This window comes from Periplaneta americana, chromosome 3, assembly GCF_040183065.1.
Source record: "Periplaneta americana isolate PAMFEO1 chromosome 3, P.americana_PAMFEO1_priV1, whole genome shotgun sequence".
In the NCBI taxonomy this organism is placed as follows: domain Eukaryota; kingdom Metazoa; phylum Arthropoda; class Insecta; order Blattodea; family Blattidae; genus Periplaneta; species Periplaneta americana.
In genome coordinates this window covers 87,024,291-87,050,537 of record NC_091119.1, presented here as the reverse complement: position 1 = coordinate 87,050,537, position 26,247 = coordinate 87,024,291, and the positions used below count along the sequence as shown (strand labels likewise).

At 35.5% G+C, this 26,247-nt stretch overlaps 1 protein-coding gene across 5 annotated transcripts in view; it reads left to right on the top strand.

The window, feature by feature from the left end:
- The first annotated feature begins 695 nt into the window (after window positions 1-695).
- Window positions 696-26,247, top strand: part of LOC138696238 (CKLF-like MARVEL transmembrane domain-containing protein 8) — a 131,228-nt gene continuing 105,676 nt past the window's right edge. The window contains exon 1 of one of the 5 annotated variants that reach the window (XM_069820913.1): window positions 696-844. The gene's annotated coding sequence lies outside the window, so the exon portion shown is untranslated. Of the gene's footprint in view, window positions 953-23,465; window positions 23,485-25,520; window positions 25,667-26,247 lie in introns of those variants that run through there. The other 4 variants (XM_069820916.1, XM_069820917.1, XM_069820919.1 and 1 more) reach the window with 4 other exon arrangements.

Below are 26,247 nucleotides of genomic sequence, written 5' to 3'. Positions count from 1 at the left end.
CTCATGGATTATTATTATTATTATTATTATTATTATTATTATTATTATTATTATTATTATTATTATTATTAACCTAGATGTTGATACAGCGTCGTAAAATAATCCAATAAAATAAAAAAAAAATAAAAAAAAGATTATTATTATGATCAAGATGCAAGCAAGCGTTGAGCCATATCGAATGAGGATAATAATTTTATGTATGGATTCTCCATCTAAGATTCCATCCCCCCCCCCGCCCATCAGAAATCTCAATTCTCACCCTGGAAATGAAACTGACCATTCAGCAATCAATCTCTTTCACTGATAGAATTTGAGTCTTCAGTCCAGTAGCACTCATTGTCAGCACCAGTTCTTTGTACATAAATTTCAACTAAAATGGAATATTTACTAAAATTAAAATTATCATTTGTTAATTTTACATAAACTTCTGAATTTAATTTTATAAAGTCCTAAATCTCTCTTTTTAGCACCTGGTAATGACGGTATTGTTGAATACATGGAGTAAATATGGGCGAGAACAAGTTTACTGGAGAGCTGTGTTGAGCAAAAAAGATATGCCAAACAAAAATGGCAGCCCTGGCAACCCTGTCTAGTGATCCGTCGAAATTGTAAAATGCAGTTGTCCGCCTAGTCTGTGGACGATTGACCCAATTCTTTGCGCCCGCCGCTATAAACACACCGAGATCCTCAAGGATCAGCAGAAGGGTGGGCGGTGAGGGAGGGAGTGGGGCGGAAGTCTTGGGAGTGGCATGGCGGCAAGCAGTCAAGCACGCTGTCCTCCTCACTCGTTGGCTGGTTGTCAGCGCGTGCTGTTCGTTGCCACGGAGGAAAGTGCAGTTCCAAGGTTGGTTCAGCTTTTGTTTTCACAGTTGTATTTGTTACATTTTTGTGTAGGTTGTTTACTTGTGCATCTGTATGATGAATACAGTGCAGTACACAACAGATGTCAACTGTAAGTAAACATCGTAATAGCTATTTTCATACGGGGTCTGAGTCATAGGCCACAAATGGGGTGTGGCGTAGAAAGTTTTCCGGCCGGCAGATCCATTTTTTCATTCATGTGTAAAAATGTTTACGATTTGGTCCGGGATCCATTTGGTTAAAATGATCAATGTTAATGTCATCTTATCTATGCTGCTATATTATCATCATCATCATCATCATCATCATCATCATCATCATCATCATCATCATCATCATCATCATCATCATCCAACTCTAGATCATATATTCTAAGCTCCAACATTACTTTAGCACTGCAGTTTGACTTTTCCCCCACGACGTAGTGCATCACTCAACTATAGCGATAACGACCAATCTGAATGTTTACGTGAATCTTACGAGTGCACATTTAATTATTTAAATTGGGTGTTTCTGTAAGTACTGTATATTGTCAAGGATTAGACAGTAGTGGGTGCTTGGCAACCTGTCAACTAAATGAAGCACGCTCATTTTGCACATGACAAGTATGAGTATGTATAGATGATTTCGTGTGAGAAAGACTCTGACCTGTCAACGAAAAGACGTAAACGAAAAGTGTGCCGATAGGAATATTAACCATCCAAGCACTTGTCCACACCTGTGGAGTAACGGTTAGCGCGTCTGACCGCGAAACCAGGTGGTCCGGGTTCGATTCCCGGTTGGGGCAAGTTACCTGGTAGAGGTTTTTCCGAGGTTTTCCCTCAACCCAATATGACTATCGGTAACTATCGGTGCTGGACTCACCGGCATTATCACCTTCATCTCATTCAGACGCTAAATAACCTAAGATGTTCATAAAGCGTCGTAAAATAACCTACTAAAATAAATAAATCCAAGCACTTAATTTTAATTCCTTCACAGCCCTTTGGAATGAGTAAAAAAAAGCGAATTGCAATCTGTTGATGCAACTGTTTCCTGTGACTGAGAGCAGTTGAACGCAATGCTTACAGTCCATCTACACCAGTGGTACTCACTAGCAATCAGAGGAGAGCCAAAAGTGTGAAATAGTAATTTCCGAGAGCCCCATTGCTTTTCATAGTATTGAAGTTTGACAAAATGCGACTATTTTTAATTATTAAATTATTTGACCTATTATCACTATCATTATCAATATAAAGTAACAGAACTAACACTAATATATTACTGCTATTTTGAAGTTGAAGGGCGAACTCTGCTACTCTGCTGTAAAATAATATAACTTGTTGTTTTATTTCACCTACCCATATATTCTGTTTTGAATTACATAATTTAGAAAATTAAGTATCCGCTAAACTGGAAAATTTGCTACGGTAGCTTTGAACCATGCCGTAACGGTTACGACCAAATTGAACTAAATACACAATGTCGCCAACATAAGGACATGTTGTTAGAAGGAGAAATTTGTTGTTTTCTCTCTATTTCCTTCGTTCTGAACATTTGAAATATCGCACCACTGTTAGTGACAAGATGTATTTGCGTAAATATTGCGAGTAGATTACGTGTCTTAGACGAGGGGCTCGCGACAGGAACAGTTTGGCTGTGTCCCATGCGCGGACCTTTCATACAGTGGCAGAGTGATCCTTACTTGAATTTATTTTCGTGTGTACAGTCCAGATCAAATCAAGAAGATCCCTTTTTGCTGCGGTTACACATCTTGCTTATACGAAGGTTAGGTTTGGTTAGTTTAGGTTATTAACCAAGGCCGCTCATACGCAGACAGCCAAGGTCATGGCCCTTATGGTCTTGTTTCGTAATATTGATAAACAACAATACCGGTATCATGAAAGCGGTGAATAATTTCATGGCCGCTAAAAGTTTTCTTCGTAAAAGACGAGGTATTTTCTCTAGACCACAAATAAAACGACAACGCGATCATAATTACGTACTTAACGCTTTGGCGAACATTAACCGGAAATTTACTTTCTTTCATTTGCTGAAACATACCTTTTCCCCTTTATTTCGTTGTGATAACCTACTTTAAGATCTTACTACATCTGCATTTTCTTCGGTGCATTCAAAACACCGCCTTTATACTGCATAAACCTTGCACTTGACTAATGGAATGGATTATTTAAGAATATAATCGCGAATTTTACTACCACCATTTCGATTGTCTTTTGTTTGACACGGCTCGGTACGGTCCGGTGACTAGTGGTAGCGAGCAACGTCGACTACACCAAACATTATTTTCATCTTTGATCGATCGGCACATTGAGTTGCCTACAGAACATTTCGTTGCCACCCGAAGTTCGGGTACTTTCTGACTCTACTGGTATAATTGACATTTTGCTGTACTTAGCTAAGCAGGGTATAGTTTTCAGAGGGCATTGTGAACGTTATTTTTTCATTGTGTATGTATATGCATGTATTTCTTTTTTATGCATATAGGCTCATTCGTATGCTTAATGATAAGAAAGCGTATTTATGTGAATTAGCTTGTTATTGTGCTCTCCTCCCCCTCTCCAAAGAAAATCGTTCTCTCCGCCTTGTATGTAATCCAGGAGTTACTTTATATTTCAAATGACAGTTGAAGATTCTACATATTAGTTTTGTGTATACTTTTATATCAATACGTTCACAGAAATTACCATTTATACATTTTCACAATTTTTCAAATTGTACACGACTTCAGAATTACACGCAAGTTCTTACCTACAGTATCTGCATATTGTTTAAAAGTTTGTTTATGTCAGTACTGTTGTAAATGTTTACGATCAACGTACAAGTTATTATTGTTGTATAGTAAACTATTCGAAGACAGGTTTTGAACCTCATAAGTGACACCAATAATATGTCTCATGAGGCAACTAAGCTAGGAGATAGTGGGGTAGGGTGGGCAGTTCCTTTCTTCCCTTCATGACACATACATTATTATTATTATTATTATTATTATTATTATTATTATTATTATTATTATTATTATTATCGTCATCAACATCATGTTATAGCACCTTTCACGCAGTAAAGTAGATCAGTAACAACAGCCGAGAATGAACAGCAATTTTAGGATATAATGACGTGTGCACGACGTACTGTAATTGTTCTTTGCAACTTGACCTAATTAAGACTGTGGCAGAAAAATGGCAACATAGTAACATACAATTCTAGTTATACGCTAAATATGGTAATACGAATTTTGAGTTATGATATGCTGCCTGTTATTTTACGTCCGTAAATGCGTTAAAACATATTTTTGAATTCCATGTATTATAGTACCAATTTTGTTTATAGCATCTGTTTTGTTTTGTTCTTGCTTTAGAATTGGATTCAGCTATCTCAGAACACAAAACAGTAGGGAGTAAACTTCTATCGCGGTCCTGAATTCGTGCTGATTTAAGTCATTGTTCATTCTAGGCAAAATCCTGAAAAAGGAAAAATGAAGATGCAAGACTTTACAGAAAAAAAAAAATAAAAATAAAAAAATAACAAAATAAAAAAAAAAAAAAACCGGACTGACCCTTGTAGCTGATTTCATAGCCTTGTTCACTCCAGAGCGCGATGGACTGGTAACTAAGACTTTCGTGGTTCGAATCCTGCCTGGGAAGGAAACTCTTTTTTGTTCTTTATTCAAATTTATTCCCAATACTTTTCGATTGCAGCGATATTTTACTACTTAATTAAATTATTATTCCCAGAACATGAATTTTACCAGCAATCGGAAAGTATTAGGAATAAATTTGAATAAGGAACAAAAAAAAGTTTCCTTCCCAGGCAGGATTCGAACCACGAAAGTCTCAGTTTATCGTGCTCTGGAGTGAACAAGGCTCTGAAATCAGCTATGAGGGTCGGTCCGGTTTTTTGCTACTACTGTACATATGCTTCTTTTTGTTGGTAACACATATACATACATACATACATACATACATACACACATGCATGCATACATACATAGATACATACATACATACATACATAGTATGCGGCGATTTCTTTATGGGACTCGAAACTGCGTACGATTGAATTTTTTTCTAATTGTTTCCTAGGCGGCCAAAAAATTAGTTTGGTTACGCACGTGTATGAGTTACACTAAGAAAATAGCCATAATGTGTTTTAAAAGGTAAGCCGTACCACTTATCTTTTACAATGCCAGTGGTGTGGCATGAGAAGATAAATCACGTCAACGACCGATTATGTTGCTTAGCAGGTATTTCTGTTGCTGGCGTTTCTTATGCTAACGTACATACTTCGGGCATAAAAACAATATCGTACAGGGAAAATTTTCCGTTTCTAGTTCTATTTTCAACGTAGCAAAAGCTTTTTTTATACGATCACACTTCGTCTGAGATTGAAACGAGAATACTTAAATTGAAGTACTCTACGTCCTCATACGTGGTATGTATTAAAGGGGATGGTGGATCGAAAAGCAGAAATGTGATGTTCCATCGTAACTATGAATAGTAAAGTTGGCTGACAAATAAATATCAAATATCTTAATGTCGTCTATCATCTGATATCTTCTTCTACCCCGAACTTTTCTCCCGTTCACCATTCCTTTTAGTGCATCGTTTAGTGGGCAGTTTCTTCCCAGTCAGTGACCCAACTAATTTCTTTTTCTCTTCCTGGTCAGTTTCATCACCATTCTTTCTTCATTCATTCTTTTCAACACAGCTTCATTTCTTATTGTCTGTCCGTTTCACACGTTCTATTCTTCTCCATATCCACATTTCAAATGCTTCTAGTCGCTTTTCTTCACTTCGTCATAATGTCCATGTTTCTGCTCCAGACAATGCCACACTCCACACAAAGCACTTCACTAGTCTCTTCCTTAATTGTTTTTCCAGAGGTCCGCAGGGATGCTTCTTTTTCTATTAAACGCTTCCTTGGCCATTGCTATCCTCCTTTTGACTTCCTGGCTGCAGCTCGTATTATTGCTTATAGTAAAACTATTTGAAGCTGTCCAGTTGCTCTACTGCCTAATTTAGTATTCGCACGTTTACCTTGTTTTATTTTTCTTCCGACAACCATGGTCTTCGTCTTGTTTGCATTTATCTTCATCCCATAATTTTCACAGCTGCCATTTAGCTCCACTAACATATTCCTTACTATCGTCTTCTCTTCTGCTAACAACGTACAGCGTCGTTAAATAGCGATTTAATTTGGGGCTGTTGATTTAATCGATTAATCCAACCGTCGGAAAATTTGTACTCACGATGACATCACTGGACGCAAGCCGCAATACACAAGATGTAATATCAATCGAGGAGTATAGAGAATTCCGTTCGGATCCCAGTGGCGGACACTCAGCACGAGCATCTGACGTAGACTACACAAAATTAATTTATAGATGGACAGATTATACTTTATTTCACATTTATTTTTGTTGTCACAACAACCTAGGAAAATATGTCACAAATTGCCACTCTTAATACAACTAGTAAATTTTCGTCTATTAATCACGATCTTTGTTTAGATTTTACAAGTTTATCCAGAAAACAATTGTTCGGAAATATATTGAATATAGAGCCAAACATAGCAGCTATGTAGGGTAGCGGCAGGCGACCTATGTTAGGATTATAGCCTACATACTGTATATTTATATGGTGCACATTTTAAATAAATCTAAGTCAGTCTGGTGTGTTATACAATGGCAACGTTTTATGTCCTCACTTATTTCCAACTCGTCTAGTAGACTTTTTTTAAAGTCGTATTTCGAGTCCCGTCTGTTACTACAGACACAAGTTGCTTCATCTTCAGATTAACTTTTTTGTATATTTGCATCATACTTGGAATAACTCTTCTCCTCTTGCATTTTCTTTAAATGCAATGACATCGATTAGATATGTTTACTCGTATATGAAGAGATCCTGCGTAACTCCGCGGGTGAACACTAACAGTTCTACTGTATCAATATCTGTGTTTCCACCTGAAGCGAAGATTAGACCACAGTTTGATGCAGCTTTGATTTTATTTCTCGTTGAGCAAGTGTTTCATTATCTCTTATCCTCTTTCATATTGTCCGTGTGGATTATTTCATATTGTTAAAAACATCAGATTATTCGGGACAAATAATATTAGCAGCCTATTCAGACATGTTTTAATGAACTGTCCATTATAGCACTTCAATAATTTTGCGATTTCCAAAGCAATAACATAAATTGGATGAAGTTTCTTTTGACTTATAGCTTGTTTCATCATATTTTAATACCGGAATTATTATTTGAATTCAGTTTTTTTTTTTTTAATGTTTTAATTGCTTCGCCTGTCCAGGCCTACAAAAAGAAAAATTTTTATCCTTATTTTCTACTGTATATATTTCTGTTTACAGTTACATTGGATATGTTCATGCTTACCTCTGATTTCGTGATAATCTTATAACGTGTCGTAATGTCGCTAGATGTTTGATTTATAAATGACCAAACAGATTGAAAACAGAGACGCGGACAGGAGGTGGAGGAAGTAGGGATGATGTTTCCTAGAGCTCATGTTTAGAATCCCTGGTCTAAAGTATCAGTTCACTTTCAGAGATTGTGCGTGATTGCTGGTTATTGAGAGGTCTTTGTATTCATTGTTGTATATTTGTAAACTTTAGTTACAAATATAGCTTATGAACCGTTGCGTGGAAAACTTGGCGAAAGTTCCGGATTTAAATTAAAAGATTATGGAAATATGACGGGCAGAAAGAGTGTTTTGTGATAAACGCTGAAAATTGTTCAGTTAGGCCTATAGTACAGTAGAAGCACAAGTAGTCTCCAATATCATCATAAACAATAATGTTCACTCTTCCCAAGGTGGATATACATCTACTAACGTTGCTAACTCCAGTTCATGTTCTCAATCAACGTTGAGCACCTAGGCTAATAGTGAAGCCTATATCTTGTGTTAAAGAAATTGAAATAACAAATAAACTTGTAAAGTATTGCCAACTTATTGAAGTGTTTGTCTGGGGCAGAGAGATCTGATTGTAAATAAGAGAGTAAGCTGAAAACTTTTTTTAAAACTCTTGCATGAGCCTACCGGTATGTCATTAGTGTCAATTGCTTCTTAATAATTACTTGCGATAGACTATAGGCAGAGTCCGTGGATATCCAGAGTACCGCAATCGTTTGAGCCGGCAAATGCCGACAAATCCGCCATTGTTAGTCCAGCGCACGCTGTGCAGTATACAGTTGTATAGGGAAAGAATGGAATTTAAATGCGAAAAAATGCAGTGCTGCTGTGTTCAGAACTGTTCACAGAGAACTGAAAAAAGAGTACATTTGTTTTCTCTGTGACAAGATGAAAGAAATAAGGAAAAAGGAAAGAAGTGGCTATAAATATAAAAAGGAACGATCCGCTACCTAAGCGAGCATACATTGTGAGATTAATGAATGACTGTATTTTGATATTTATTTTTTCAAAATTTGGGCCCCAAAATATTTTTATAAAACTAATCTAGAATTTAAGTTGTTTCAGCAATGATATTTCTACATAAAACAAATGAAAATCACGTACCAATTAGGATCAGTGTCAAATTTTTACCATCTTCCCCCTTTCAATCCAAGCATTTCTGAATTTAATCCTATTTCCTGTTTGCAAGAATATAATATATTTGTGAAGTTCTGAATTCATTCTTGAGACAAGATTGTATTGTTTGGCTCGATTGGAAAATACAAAGACGGTAGAAACTAGAAACCCTATTAAGGTTAGACTGATGTGAAATTTCAATTTTCTAAACTAATCTAGGTAGATCTATGAAATTTTGTACTTTTAATTTGTAATTTTAAATTGTATAAATTTATGTTTTCAAAAATTGCTACTATTTTGGCCAGAATTTTTGTCTACATACGTGTTAGACCTTCAGAAACGAAACTTACTATACAATTTTCCTCTTTATTTTACTAAAAAAATAATTAAAAATATTTAATGCACTAAAAGTGTAAAAACAGAAAAAATTCAACTCGAGCGTAAAAAAATTAATATTAAAAAATACCTCTTCTGGCTGATATGCATATATATATATATATATATATATATATATATATATATATATATATATATATAGTCGACCTGGTTGTCAAGTTGGTATAGCGCTGGCCTTCTATGCACAAGGTTGCGGGTTCGATCCCGGGCCAGGTCGATGGCATTTAAGTGTGCATAAATACGACAGGCTCATGTCAGTAGATTTACTGGCATGCAGAAGAACTTCTGCGGGACAAAATTCCGGCACATCCGGCGGCGCTGATATAACCTCTGCAGTTGAGAGCGTCGTTAAATAAAACGTAACATTTTTTAACATTATATATATATATATATATATATATATATATATATATATATATATATATATATATCAGGCAGTACATCTCACTTGACGATATGTGTCAAAGGAAGGACAATTGTTTGTAAGCATCTAAAGTCTGATTAGTGGAATATGTAGCTAATCGGCGAAGTATGCATTGGAGGGGGAAAGAAACTTGCCACCCTATCCCATTATCTCCTGGCCTAGTTGTCTCATAAGTGATGCCTTATTGGTGGTACTTATGAGGTTCAAACCTGTCTTCGGACAGTTGACTAAACAACAACAACAAAAAACGAGTGTTAGGTGTAATAGTGGTAGTAAGTTTTGTTAAGAACATATTCAAAAACCTCTACAAAAAATCATGCATGTAGTACAGAATCTGTAGAAAGAGTAGCATTTTTAGCAATACAAAATTTACAGAAAATTAAAATGGAGAAAATTTACTTCAAAAGTTTGGGATAATAATAATGAACCAGGTCTCTGTTTTTTTTTATATTCTAGGCATTTTGAAACATATAGAACTAGCATATTATGTACAGAACTTAGCCTTATATACACTACCACGCAGTGGACACCTAACCTATACTAGTAAATAAAGATGACTAAAAAAATTATGTAATCTTATGAAAACACTAAATAGATAAATATTTACAAATCACTATGGACTGTAGACACTAGTATAACACTAGCAATAAAACTGTTAGAAACTTGCAAATATTTCTTGTATCACAAATAAAAACCGAGCATATATAACACACGTTGTTATGGCTACTAGCAACAAGTGGAATTTTCCTTTAGACAAGAGTTGTGCTCTCCTTTGTAACTGAATATATTTTAAAGGAAAGCAGCCTATGAAGTAGGTCTAACACCTGTTGGATTCTATGAAGAAATATTTCGAGAAGTCGAGAAGCTATACTGGCTCAATCGGAAATCTAATATAATACATAATATATGAAATATAGCGTAATTTCCAAAATGGTTGCAGAATTCAGAGTGGAGGTCGTGGACGGAGAATTTAAATTAAGTCAGAGCCCGCAGCCTTTTAAAAATGTGACCCTAAACAGCTGATAGACCGGTCGAATGGTCATGAAAATTGGCAGAGGTCATCTTTAGATCATAAATGAATTTTTAAAGATAAAAACAAAGAAACGATTTTTTTTTACCAAAAATGACAAAAATCTCACATTAGTGTATCCTTGGGGACATTATACTGAAATTACTAAGTTCCATATTTTTAAAGCTAAACTCACAAAATGTTTATCACTAGTATATCTGGTTGATAATAACATGTACAAAATTTCGTCTCTCTCTATGATAGGCTAAGTGATTTGCATTTTACTAATAACTTAATTATATAGTGTATTGCTTAATGCAAAAAGTCCCTTGCGTCACAATTTACATTATTTTTCATTGATATTCACTTATAAGATTCTTTATATACATTGGAACAAACATTACTATTGGAATTTTCAGTACAGCGAATGGGTAAATTACTAGGAATTTTTATGACTATTGATTTTATTTTTTATAATAAAAAATTCTAGTAATTTACTTATTACTTTTACAGCAAAACCTGATAGTAAGCTTTGATTCCATGTGTGTAAGGAGCCATATAAGTGAAAATCACTTAAGCATAATGTCAATTGTAGCACAAGCGACTTTTTTATATAAAGCAGTTCAATATTTTAATAAAATAATTAATAAAATGCAGACCACGTATCATAGGCGGATGCAATTTTGTACACTTGTCACTATTAAGCAGATATACCAGTGATCAAAATTTGGTGAATCTAGCTTCGTAAGTATGGTAGTTATTGATTTCACTGTTGTGAACTCTTAAAACTAATGAACTTCGAGAAATTTCAGTTTAGTGTCCCCTTACATGCGGAAGCCGGAGAGTTTGCACGAGGAATGCAGTTGGAAATGTTTAGATTTATTGTTATTTTATTTGCAACATTGTTGTTTTCATTTGTTACTTGTAATTTATTAAGTTCATGTTGCTGTAATACCTATAACTGTGACGTTTATGAAGGAGTGTATTGAACACTTAAATGTATATTTATGCTGTAATAATTATTAAATAAAGTTTTTATAATTAGTATGTTGACTGACAATAATGTTCTAAAATGTAAGAAGATCCTTTAGAAGTTTTTTCCCTTCAAATTAAAAATATCTGAGTTTTACTTTAAATATTCCTATCCCTAGCGTGTTGAAAAGGAATAACAATGGCGGCCGACTCGGTGATTGCGCTACTCTGGTATATCCACGGACTCTGACTATAGGCACCGTGCAAGCTCCTCTGGCGGCGACTGTTGTTACTAACTGCAGGACAGCAGCGATAGAGTTATGCTTGAAACGTATGAATGTACTTTAACGTCTCAGGTTAAATGATTAGAAATATGGATAATCCTAGAAAGCGGAAAGGTAACACAAATTGCTGTGTTCTTTGGTGCAGTAATGCTTATAGGAATATTCATTCCCAAAACAGAAAACTGAAGCGGAACAACGTTAATTGTGGATCCAAGCAGTACGCAGACGAAAGTAAGTAGGCTACATTGCTTGTAAATAACCATATTATTATTATATACTAATGTAAAAAAATAGAATCTATATATATGCTTATAAATAACCATTACGTAAACAATGACGGGAATTTATAATTTAAATTTCAATGCTGTATGTGCTATTATATTAAAAAAAAACATAGTACATAATTACCGAGTTCTTTACATATATATTATGTATAATATTAGAAACAATAATATATTTTTTTTAAATGTATTCATATCGATATTTAATTCTTGACTTCAAGTGCTGATGGTTCACCCACAACAAGAATCTGAAGTATTCATTTTATTGGGAACGAGATCAGGACACTTCCAAAACCAGCATATCGTTCCCAGTATTTTTCCACAAGATTACAAGAAAAAGTTGCTTCATCTCAACTAGCTTAGAAAAGGTATGAAAGAGACGCAAAAAGAAGAAAAAAAGATGAAAATTTAAGTATTATGGAAGGTGAATGCTCAACAAATGTTATTTCGAAAAATGAAGTAGTCAGCCATAGGAAGAAGCAAATGAAACCATTCTCAGTGATTTTGGTTTTTCTTTCACAATTGAATTGTGAGAATTCTCTACTCAAGTGTCTATTCCATTACATCCCGAACTGATGTCACATAAGAAAAATGTTATGACAAGAGTTCAGGAACAGATGATATGTTTAATGAAATGCAAGGTTTCCAAGATTATTCTTAAAAAAGAGATGAGACAGATCAACCAGACTTAATGGGAGTGACATTTGTGGTTTTGAATATATTGTTAAAATTGCTGCCAATTGAAACACAATCATATAGTAAGATTAGTGAAGAAAATAGTCTACTCATATTTTCACATTAAATTGAAAACTGGATTGTCGTATTCTGCTATGACGGTGATGTTCGGAGGTCATCGTACAACTATAATTATGATGTATTTTTACCACCACTTTAATGCTGTTTGTTACTGTAGTTTTGTGTTTTGGCCTAGCAGAAAAAGTATTCAGGAAACAATGCCCGCAATATTGCAAAGAAAGTAGACTACCCAAAATCCAGAGTAACTGATTGTACTGAAGTTAAAGTGGAACAGCCACGTAACGTGGAACAAATGGTGGCCTTCAAATCTAAATGCTACGGTGGCAGATCGAGTGACACATTCATAACAACTGATTGCGGATTATTTACTCTATTAGAAGGTGGTGCTGAAGTCAGGTTTTCCCGGAATAAAACCAAACCTCTCCGATAAAGTGATCATTGTTGTTACTTCACCGTATCTGCATGATAACAGATTAACAGCTGAAGAAGTCGAAACTACTCGGCAGTTTCGAGCGTCGTTAAATAAAACATAACATAAAAATGACTACTTTTAGAATTAAAACACATTATAATACGTAATTTGTAGAGATATTATACACATATAAATATTACACACATCATGACATCATAAATATATCATTATTTTCGTAATACGACTATTCCTCCCTCATTCAATAGTCTGAAATCTAATTTAAATGCCAAACGACTACACTGATATTTCAGGAACTCTGTAGTTACATTTTTACACTCCTCTAGCAGTACTGAACTTTCGACTGCGTCTATTAAATAATTAAAGACTGTAGAATGCTGGGTTTGCAGTGAAAGACCTGCCCTTGGGCAGAACATTATGAATGAACGAACCTATTCTTACTAATATCACAACTTTTTATCGGCAGAAAGCCGGATGTAATTTCTATATCACACATGACTAGTGAATGAATGAATGCTAGCCTGTAGTTAATTACGAATTGAGACACTGCGCGGCGCCACCAGTACGATTTCCAGACCCATGCACGGTGCCTATACAGCAATCAAATTAAAATGTTTGTGATAATGAGTGTTCTTCTTTATAACATATGAAATTATTATAAAATGATATTCGATGTTTTTGTTCAAACTTACAAACACTGTTTAAAATAAATTCAAATTTGATTAACCGGTCGATTAATCGATTAAAGGTATCCGGTTAACCGATCAAAATTTTTAGTCGATCGACAGCTCTAAACCAACATCATTCTTCTGTTTTCCCCGTTGTGTTTAAATGTAAACAACATGCGGAATTTACATGCACAATGGAAGGCGTCATTGTGATTACTTTTATTCACATTTCCCTTTCAGAATGAGGGCGTGTGTTATTTTTACCTGTACGTGTATATGTAGGAATACATTCCAGTCTCAGCTGAGTAATTGAATTTTAAATTTTAAAGCTTCATATTGAAATTTTCTATTATTGAAGTTGCCACATAATCACAGTAATCACAGTAACCACCGAATAATTTTCTTGTTTTCGTTGCTGTGTAAATTCTTATGAATTCTCTAATGAAGTGTCAACGATGTTTATTAAATTAAAACCCTGCCATATACACAAAATGACTGAGTCACATCCTGTTAACACACCTGGCGACAGGGTTGTCCAGCTTGTGGCTGCTCTTGTTAATTAGATATGTAATGTGCAGTGGGTTTTACCGAGTTTAGTGCAGTTAGTCGTTTTTAAGACCTGACACTGAAAGCAGGTGTGTTTGCATGTCAGGTTAAGAGGATGTCGGACCTAGGCTACTCTAACCGAACGCAGAACATGAAATTAACTAAGGTGAAACATTCATGTCGTCATCATCTTGAGTCATTAAGTGTATAACGGCCAGCAAATTCTTCATAATAAATATTAAAATTGTCAGTTAATGGTAGCAGTATATTATTTAACAGCTCTTTCATCTGAAAAAAGTTATTCAGCCTCAAAGTCCAATGTGGATGACAAATGGCAGACAGATATTACCTGGACTCTCTGTTAGGGGCAAGAGTCTTTAACGTACCGTATACTCGACGGAAAACATAGCTTTACTAGGCAACTTTTTATATCGCCCTTTAAAATCCAACGTCCTCGGCAGGGTTAGAAGTCTCCAATCTCGAAGTCAGTGGTTAACGTGGTAACCATTAGATCACCAGCGACTATAGAGCAGGAATGCAGAACTGAGAGAGAAAGAGAGAGGGGGGAGAGGGAAAGAGGTGGAAGCTTGGGAAAGCATTGGCTCCCCTTCCATAGTCATCGGCGTTGAATGACGTCCCCGTGATCCGTCCACAATCAGGTAGCGGATTACAATAGACTGGTGCTCACGAAGAAAATGACAAAAGTATTTTCGATCACAATAATTACAACATAAACTTAACCAACGAATTCGGATTAAATAATGCATTATATGTTTAATGGTATGTGAACAAATACAATATGACTGTATATATAAAAAAAAGAAAAGACATTTGGCTAGGTTTCCCAGACATATTGAAAAAAAAAATTCGGAACACTTATCAGTTTTCACTGTGTAAGTTTAGTATGCACACCCATCAAAAAGCCAATCTTTCAAAGTGTATGTGTGTAGTAAAGTTTACTACACAAACACTTTACTAACTAATGGTAAGTAAATAAATAGTAAACAAAATTGTTACGGAGTATATTTGCATTAAGTTTAAGCTTATGTAGGTTGCCTTCAAAATGTTTTTACCAGTAGTTATATGCAATAGAAGTAATTTAATACAGTTATATGAACACTTCTTAATGATTGAATAAAATTAATAAAATCGGTTAAAAATTAGACATGTTCCGCTTGGAATTTCATTTTAAGTCCAGTCTCATTCGAGAGTTCAATTAACTGTTCTCTTTCACTCAATGCAAGTTTGTTAGTTTCAATATCGTAATGAAAGGGATCACGAACCCATGAAAAATCATCATATTTACTTGGAAAATAAGTTTCAAATTGTGACCTCAGAGTTTCAAAATGCGAACATAGTATGTCACTGCATAATTCTTTTCCAATAACGAAATAATTTTCAACCAAAAAAGATTCTAGAGCTGGAAATGATGGACATATCCTCTGTTTTACGCAACTGACCCACAAACCAAGTTTTCTCTCGAACCACTATATTTTCTCATGCGCATTGAGAACAGTCAAAGAATTATCTAGTAGACAGGGATTTAGTTCGATTAGTTTTGAGAATACATTTGAAAGATATGCCAATGTACTTAGCCACATGTCATCAACTGATGTGCAGGGAAAAGATAGCGAGGAACACCACGTTCATAGTGCTTTAAATCCCTCCTTTGTTGCTGAGAGTAAAGTGGGAAGTCGGTAGACGAGTAAGGTAATACATTTAATAAAATGTCAGTAGGTACTGGGAGAAAAAGTGAAAAGCAATTGACATGTGTAATTTTCAAACTCAGAGATTTTCAACTATAGTGTGATACGCAATTCGTTTAAATTTTATTTTTTCTTCTGTCCTTTTTGAAGGACCACAAGGGCAGACCTCGAGGACCACAGGTGGTCTGCGGACCATAGTTTGAGAAACGCTGTTATAAATCAATCCGCCTTCGCCTTGAAATATTTATCTGAAGAATTAATTTCACTTATCAATTGTTTATTTTGAAGAATCATGTATGAAAAGCAACACAATCCTCACTGAAGAATTATTTTACAACAAGCATTGATTTTACTGTTTTTACAGACAATTTATTTTTCTCATCAGTCCATAGAGCGTTCATGCTAGAAAATAATTTTTCGACACATTTGTTCCAGAGATACACATAATGAACTCCACTACCTCTTCAAATTTGAGAGTTCTCCTTCAGTACTTATAAAAAGATCCACCCAGACTTCATCTAAACGTTTGGTGTTGCCATCACTCGCCTTGAGAAATTAATAACTCACAATAATTGAAGTACGCCCCCGAACAACGCTGTAGATATAGCACATTTTTTTTAAGATTTTGAGTTTTTAATGGAAAATCGATGTATAGCACACCCTAAACATGGAAAACACACTGGAATGTTGAATATCCATCCCCAAGTGGCAGTAATAGACATTTGAACCACTTCAGTGGAACAATGATGTATAGCAAACAATGTGGCAGTATGCATGTTTCACCAAGCGATCTAAAACGTCTCAAAATGTCGAGAAAACTCAAAATTAACATGTCTGAGTGGAATGATATGAAATGGAAGAAGCTACGGGACTCTGGAAATCCATACAATAGCGGTAAAAGCAAAGAGGTGCCTGGAAATACCCTTCCAAATTAGATGAGTGGAACAACGCTGTATAGTGTTATTCTTACTGCAGTAACATTTTCGGTCCCCTGATTGAGTAGTTTGTGTATCATTGTTCCAACCACCCAACACAACACAAACAAGCTGCATTCCGAACAATGGTACACAGACTACTCAACATACCAATGAACCAACATGACTACAGAGAAGAGCTAAACACAATCAAATACATAGCACTAGAAAACGGATACAACCCCAACATAATAGACAACATAATGAGAAAAACAAAACATAATCACAAAAACATAAGAATACAACACAAACACAAGAACACAAAAAATACATCACACTAACATACGAAAACAAAAAACGCACACAAAATAGCAACCTCATTCAACAAATTAAATTACAACATCGCATACAGAACAAATAATACTCTACAAAAGCATCTCAACACACAAACAACACAAACAAACAAATACAACCACACAGGCGTATACAAACTCAAATGCAACATCTGCAACAACTTCTACATAGGACAGACAGGCAGATCATTTGAAACATGTTACAAAGAACACATCACAGCCATAACAAAATTACAAAAAACTTCCACATATGCAGAACACACCACAAATGCTAATCACACCTACAGAGACATCAACACAGACATGGAAATACTGCACATCCAACCAAAATCCAGAGTCTAAACACACTAGAACATTACTAAATATACAGACACACAAAACACATCCAAACGAAATTCTCAACACACAACTCAATTTCAGAACACGCACACTCTTTGACTCCACATTACACTACACAAACACCCCCCCCCCCAGAAAACACAAACAAAAGGCGCCAAGACCAGCAACAACCAGTTCTGAAGATGGCCGATAGCAGGCTGAAACATGTTAACAAGGTAATATAAACTTTAACAAAAGAAAGATAAGTTATACGTTTTCCAAAGTGATACAGTATTAAAAGTTGTGTAATCAAGATGTAAAAAGTAATTACGGTATTTACATGGTACAGAACCTTGAAGTGTTATATGCGTTATGTTATTTTGTGCCTTTTCTTTGTTTTTAATGTTTATAAGATTACAAATCCATGTCTTATTAGTAAGTGTTCATCAATAGAAAACATACAGCATTGTTCCACTGAGTAACATACATCGTTGTTCCACTGATATTCCTTATAAAACTACTTCAATTTTAAAGCATTCAGTAGTAGACAGCTGATCAAGAGTTCATATGTATTGTGATGTTGTAATGTGCCTGTTTCCTTGATATACGGATTAAATTATTGTTTATTCTTATGATAATATTGTTTTATGTCTCTATTGTAAAAAATGGAAAATGTTCTATTCAGCGTTGTTCGGGGGCGTACTTCAATTGTTTCATAATAGCCCATCTACAATGCAGTGATGAAGTGCGATGTTTGTAATTTGTAATGTAGAATAGAAATTCTAACTTTTCCAATTTTTTTTTTTTTAGTTTAATAACTGTAAAATACGGGATGGAAAGCTGTTCCGAAGACTTTTCTCGGGACAACGGGACTAATTAGCAAAAAACGGAATGACAATTATTTCTCTTTTAAATTGAATTGGTTAAAGTGAACTCATAATAATACTATATGTTTAAACAAAACATATTCTTATTGTAGTCTGAGCAGATTAGGAAAAAATCAGTCAATAATAAAATTACTTAAGTACTTTCTTTCAAAACATATTGCTATAAAATCAGATTAAATACCTTATCCTTGTATAGGTATTTAGGCCTGTACATAAGATTGTATGTAAAAATTAAATCATCCATAACATTTTTAAAAGTATAAAAGTATATATTATATTCTATTTTAAGTCAAATTGACTACAATAATCTCAAAATAAAAACTAAAACAAATCTAATTTTTCATGTGAATATAAAGGAAAATCATTGTTGCAATTAACTTAGTTTCAACTACAACGTTCGCCAGATCTCTGCATTATTTTTTTGTTAATCAGTTTCGTTAATTAGGCTATGCTGAAGATGTATAGACCTGTAGCCTAAGGAGGGAAATCCGATGTGCATCTGTCAATTTAGAGCGATCGTCGCTCTTATTGAATACCATTTTCGAGAATGTTTGCACACATATGTACTCATGTAGAATCAAACACAGAACTCAAACGCTCTTTGTGATTGTTTTTAATACAGAAGCATTCATTTCCCATTGAATTCCACCACTAGACAATGAATACAAAGGACGCATACGAATTGAGCACAATATACCTGGACAACCCTTATTTCTTATTCGAGTGGAACACAAACAATCTGAAATCGTTCATTCGCGTTGAGCACAAACGATTTGACCCATGTTCCTTCCCATTTTCTACATACTACTTTGGACTGACAGCATTGATTTTACTGATATGGCTAAAAATGTTGGTCAAGATTATTTTGCTGGTATGGTTAAAAATGTTGGTCAAAGTTAAAATCATGTAACTGTTTTTATTAAGAAGATTTACAGTGATAGGCTGCTAGTTTTACTTAATCTAATCGAGAAATTATTCGTGTTGTATATTTTAACAGCCTAATGTTAAAATATTTAGTTTTTTTTTTTTCATTTTTTTAGTTGGTTATTTAACGACGTTGTATCAACTACGAGGTTATTTAGCGTTGATGAGATTGGTGATAGCGAGATGGTATTTGGCGAGATGAGACCGAGGATTCGCCATAGATTACCTGGCTTTCACCTTACGGTTGGGGAAAACCTCGGAAAAAACCGAACTAGGTAATCAGCCCAAGCGGGGATCGAACCCGCTCCCGAGCGCAACTTCAGATCGGCAGTCAAACGTCTTAACCGACTGAGCCACGCCGATGGCTTTTTTTCATGTTTCGTCGAGTGATTTTCTTTTGGCGATTGCAGCTTCTTATGTTAATATAACCTATGTCTGCCCTCCTTTTAGAATATAAAAAAATGCATATATGTTTGAATGTGGGCTGGTAAAATTCTTATTGAATTTAGAATGCAAATGCCTCGCAAGCATTTGTAGTCCTTTGAGATTCTGTTGACTCGGATGCACACATTTGCGGAGGGAATAGTGCAGAATCACTTATGTACGTGTCTACTAAATAATCGCTGAATCTACTGACTTCGGTAGGTTGGCAAGACATGGAATCATGTAAGTTCAATGTAAGTTCTATAAACTGCTGCCACAACATGCCAGCAGTTCCGTACTTTAAACCTGTGGAATGGGGGAATGTAGGCACTCTATGCATTTGTGATCTTCTCGTAGAATCGTTTCTACTGTTGTTTGTACTCAACTAGAATGACGTCGATGTAGGCGCAGATAGTGATTTCTGACCATTGTGCTCAACACGTATCTACCCAATACAAATCCCCTCTACCCTGTCATGTGAATGACGTGTGGTGTTAAAGGAAGGAGTGAATGACATATGTATTTCGGCTTGTGACTTCTGCCACAACTGGCGCCCAGTTCTGCATCTCTGCTATAAAGTAGTATCTTCAAACTGTTTTTGTGAAAGCTGTACAGTATTAACATTGCCTGCAATTTTCATTCGCCCATTATAGGATGTATAAAGAAAATATTACGTAGGGCAATAATGCAGTATAATATTAATGCTGCAAAAATTCACGGAAATATTTTCTACATCACCGATAAAGAAAAAGTGGTAGGTTATTTAGTATGTGCTCCGTCTCGACAACATTTTCTCATAAACATTTTTTGTTGTTGTATATACGAATCAGTTTCTTTCTCTAATAGGAAAAGTAAGGTACATAGTGGCAATTTAAAAATGTAAATCGAGGGATTTTCCAAGGATTTATCTAATTGTAGGGCAAATATCAGATAATTAAAGGGCGAATCTTGGGATTCATCTCGCCAAAATACGTTTCAAATCCACCATCATCAATTTTACCGACGCAATAATTGAGGCACTAACATGGGATAGTTATAAGTTATAAAAATAAAATTGTATAGGACAGGCGAAAATGGTTTCGAGAACACCATATTTTATTACAAAATATGTATTATTGGTAGGGAACATCGGAAAACTTATCTGATTACAAAAAAAGCTGTATTTTTGTTTAAAGAACACCAAGAAGATTTTATCTAACAAAACTTTATTCTTCTTGTACGTAAGTAATTAAAAATCAAAGTAAAATGAGGTTATGAGTTTAACAAAAACAATTTATGCAACTTCTTTTGAAGCACAAATTTTCCTATAAAACTCTCGATTCTTGGCCAGAAAATCCAGCACAGCTAATAAGTTCTTCTTTTTGGACTCACTTAAGACCGGCCTCTTTGTAAGAGTTTGTAATGAGTGCATATTTGCGATGGCGTGGAAAGATTGCCCTCTTTTGAAGATGTTGCATTCTTTCCATGGTTCGTCCTTCTTGAATGATTGCCTTGTCTTTATTAATGGGAAATCGGCTCTTGAAATCCTTACCCAGGAGATAATGCCAATTTTGATACAGTATTAAGAAATCTGTCACATTCCTTGGCAAAGTCACAAAAATCATCAAGAATCATCGTGATTACACCTGTATTGGCACTTACTGTACAAATAGCTTGCACAAAGAAAATAACGAAATACGTAAATACAAAAACGAGGAATGATTATGGACTTCATATTGTTGAGATGATGATTAAACAAAAATGAAGACTTACCGTTCTGAATGAAATAGGTTTCGGAGGCATTTCAGACACATGAATCACTCGTTCAGACATGCATAGTAGTAATAAATTACTCTGTTTACAATCACACAGTGAAATAGGCCAGACACGTCGGCGAATGGTGACGTATTATCTTCCCTAAGCCATACCTCGTGGACTTGACACACCTGCCGTCTTACGCCAGCATTGGAACGAATACATATCTACTGACTTGCCACTATTTTCACGGCATTGGCACGAGCGCTTACTATTTTTTCCGTGACAAAACGAAAAATCTATTTTTTTTTTTTCTGATTTACAACCTTACTCATGTCAACGCCTCAATTGTTGTTAAAACCGATTAAAATATCTACTTCACTGTTTGGGGGGGGGGGGGTTACGAAAATGTACTCAGCGGTGACCAAAACTCAAGCTACAGTGATTACCCGCGACAGAAAGCCTATGAAGTAAGGAGACGGAGGAAAAGTACTTTGCTTTAAAACTACAACCAGTGGTGGTTCCTGTACTAACATCTTGACCAATCCCGCGTATAGAAATCTCAAGTTTTGCTGTATCAGTAATGTCACTGCTGTCATCAAGAGCCAGTGAATAATATACTATTTTTCTTGCTTCTTTTTTTACCTTCCTCTTGAATATAATCAGAAATTTTCTAAATTCTTCTCTCGATACTTGGTCGAGAAATTCGTAGTTTTTCAAAAGTAAAAACTTCTTATGGAGAAGTTATTTAAACTATTTTAATCATTACTCTTGTGAGAAATTCTGTTCTATTAAAAGGCTTTAGAGCACGAGATATTTCAAACCCCATTAGGTAACTGACTTCCTTACATTTATTTATGTCATCTTTCTCTTCCTGACTATGATTTAAGACATATCAATTCCTGCCGTTTAACAGTTCGTTGGCACATAATATTGAACCAGTTTTTCTACAATATTGTTATTATTAAATGAATAACTAATAAATAGTTACCCTCATCTAAAGTTTAAGAAGATTAAAATTGAGATAAAACCTAATCAGTATTCATGCACATACAGAAGAATTATAGAAATACATAGGCCTACTTAGTGGTCAGTAATAATAATAATAATAATAATAATAATAATAAATTATTCAGCGTGGCAATTAATGTTTCTATATACTCCTAATTGAACCGTTGAGCAAAGTAAACATATTACATTTTGTCCGAGAGAACAACAAAAAAGTTCTCATTCTTTAAGAAACCACCTCATACTGCTTGTAGAGACAGAGTTTGTAGAGCGACATGATACCGCCACTGCTTGCCTTCAGTACGTGAACGAAACGCACAGCAATGTATAGGAAACTCCTCGTGCTCGTTTGAATGTCTGTGTTTACACGATGTAATCATGACACCCGCTTTGGTCACCGCTAGTGTACTGCGACCTTGTAGATCTGTTGCATTTACCCTCCAGCTAGGCGCATTTTCATCAGACACCAGGTGACTACACTAGAGTATCTAGGTTTTGAGCAGGCAACCCCACTCGTTTCTAGGCCTGCCCTTTCCATGCGTTTCCAGCCGTCGATTAGGGTATGGATAATGGAATGGAAATCGGACGGGATGATGTTGATGGCTAACGGAAGAACCACGACAAAACCCGAACTGAGATTTTGTACACCACAAGCGTCACTATGGATTGTTCAATAAAAATTCTCACAAGCAAATATTCTGATGGAAGCAGATAAGAAAGTTATTTTTTTTTCTTTCACTATGTTAATAATATCAAAAGAAGTGCTTATACAAATTTTGGCCACTCGACCGCAATTACGAAAGTGATTTTCCCTGAGGCCGTTTACAGAAAGGAAGCAAAATTGCATGGAAAGATTGATTGAAACAGACACAGCAAATGTTGCGCTATTTGTCAACATATCCCCCATTGCAATTGAGATATTTTTCATACCATGGGATTAATTTTTTATTCTGTTCGTAGAAGTCTGCTGCCTTGGCTCGGAACCAGCTTTTGACAGCCGTCTGCACCTCTCTGTCAATCCCATGCTGTGACAAATGTCTCAATTCCGGTGGGGAATATGTTGAAAAATAGCTCAACAATTGCTGTGTTTGTGCCAGTAAATTTTTGCAATGAAATTTGTTTCCTTTCTAGTAACGGCCCCTGACGAATTAATTTTTTTGCAGTCCTCGTAATTGCGATCGAGTTGTCAAAATTTGTATAAGCACTTCTTTTGGCATTATTAACATGGTGAAAAAAAAAATAACTTTTTCTTGTCAGGCCTGAGCTGCTCTCGATCCCGGACCGCCTGCGTGGCATGCCGGAGGTCTAGTCTACTCAGCCATCTCAGAGCTCTAGTCATAAGCGGAGATGGAACAATTTCCTTGGAGAGGACACAATAGGATGAAAATGAGCAAATTCATAAATACGTACATATGTGTGACCTAGAGAGCTGTGCCATCACTGATACTGTTTTCAATGTTCCATATTTGTCCACTTGACCATTATATTACTCGTATGGTCACTAATAGTTGTAGGTTGAATGTCATCACTTGTAAGAATAGCAGATGCATCAAGATTACAATATTATCTACAGTATTAGGAGTTTTTTCATTAATATTAACACATTTACTTCCAGTTTGTTTTATACTTTTGAAAAAGGAACGGTTATCTCGCAAACTCACTGTAACATAAAGTAAACTGAATGAATTCTCTAGAAAATGTTCCAGGCTTGTTTCAATTCTTTCTTACCCATACCCTAAGTCAGACCAAGATATTATGTAAATTGCTGCAGACAATAAACACCCTAAGGCATACTGGGCATCGTGCCTCACCTGAGAATTAGTGCCTCACTGACCTTCACAGAGCTTATCGCTCTGAGTGACATCATCTTCACAGTCCCCGTTCCTCCCTCACGTAGCTCCTAGGCGTGGGCAGGTTCGATATCAGTTTCATAAGCAATATCAGTGGTGGCATAATGGCATTATCAAAGCAGTGTGTACGCGTTAGAAAACGATTATTTCATGAGAAATGGGAGGAAGAGTTTTTTTGCTGTTTAGAAGGGGAGAACATACGATGTATGTTATGCTCGAAAATCCTATTAGGAATTAATAAATTTAATATACAATGTCATAAAGAACATGTTGAATTAGAAGGTAAGACAAATTAAATGTTGTTTTTTCGTACTATTCCGAAGAAAATTTATGATCTTAACATTTGCATAGAATACTAAATACGACATTATACCTTAAATATGCTGCATTAAAAGGTACGAGGAATTAAATGTTGTTTGTACGCATTATTTCCAAAATAAATTTATAAAAAAAATATATCAAATGTGCATAGAGAACGAAATATGATTTTCTGAAATTATTTTAGGTCGAGAACGTGCAAATCTATTAAGTAATCTTAACGCCAGAATATTCAAGAAAATAAGCGTAGACAACGTGATGGAATATTATTGGCTAGTTACGCAATTTAAATCAATTCAGTGATGGAGAAATAGTAAAGAGGTTTATGATTAAAGCTGCCGAATTAATTTGCCAAAGTGAATAAAAGTTTTCGAGTCTCTCACGTTAACCAAGCGCATTCCTAATAATTCGCCACTGACCGCCTTAGTGATTACGATAAGGTGACGCAGGTCACAGCAGTTTATATTTCCATCCTACTCTGCAATCTCCTCTCCTAGTAAACAAACTATTTCAAATCGAGTGCCTCACATATCCGACAATTGTGCCCATATATGGTCTAAGACATGAAAGATGATGATTGTTTATTAATTTGCAGATAAACCTATTATAGATCTCGCAACTACGGATTACCGACGGAAGGAATGGAATCAAACACTGCGATAAGGAAGAGCGGGCGAGAGGAAAGGTCACGAGATAACTTGAATGATATTCAAGAGTACAGTCGGAAGAGAAATGACATCGATAGAATCAGTCTTGCGTTGTGATAGTTACATTACGATAGTTTGTTCCATTGCATGTGAATGCGTGTCTTGTATCGCACGGTATTATTATTTCATTCGTAAACATATGTTGCGCGTGTAATTAGCAGGCCACGGATGTTCGGTATGTCTGTGTTCTCCGCGCGACTACGGCTTCAGATAGGACGGGGGGTTTGTGCTGGTAGTTTGCGTTGCAAGTGCACAGTGACAGTCACAACTAATAACAAAGCGGGCACATACAAGTACAGCATACGGACGAGGTAACCGAGTCATGGCGAAGCCAATTACATTCAAAGAATTGCAGGTAAGCGGACGTTTTGAGAACTCACAACATACGTGTTATTAGAAGTGGTGTTATAAAAGTTTAACAATACTACTTTGAATTGTAGGTGAATTGTTTCGTGGAGGAATTTGGAGGAGGTAAAATATTTTCTTCGAATGGAGAATTTATAATTTGTAGATTGTGCCGCACACAAACTAGAGGCTGGAAACGAGCGAGCATTCATTGAAAGACATTGCAACACAAAAAAACATAAGGCAAGTGTAGCTTTATTGGAGCAGTAAGTAAACAGAGTTCCCTCTACTTCTCTCTCAAGTCGGAAGTCTACATTTTTTCGGGACGTCTGTGAGATGATGGTGGGGGCCAACATTCCATTCCATAAAGTAGAGAATGTTTTTTTTTAAGAACTTCATAGAAAAATATACAGAAAAACAACTTCCTTCCGAATCAACTCTTCGCAAAAACTACCTGCCAGATTGTTATGCAGATGTTTTAAATCAAATAAGGAAAGCGGTAGGAAATAATAAGATTTGGGTTTCTGTGGACGAAACGACTGATGAAACAGGGCGATTTGTAGCACATGTCGTCGGAACATTGAGTCCTGA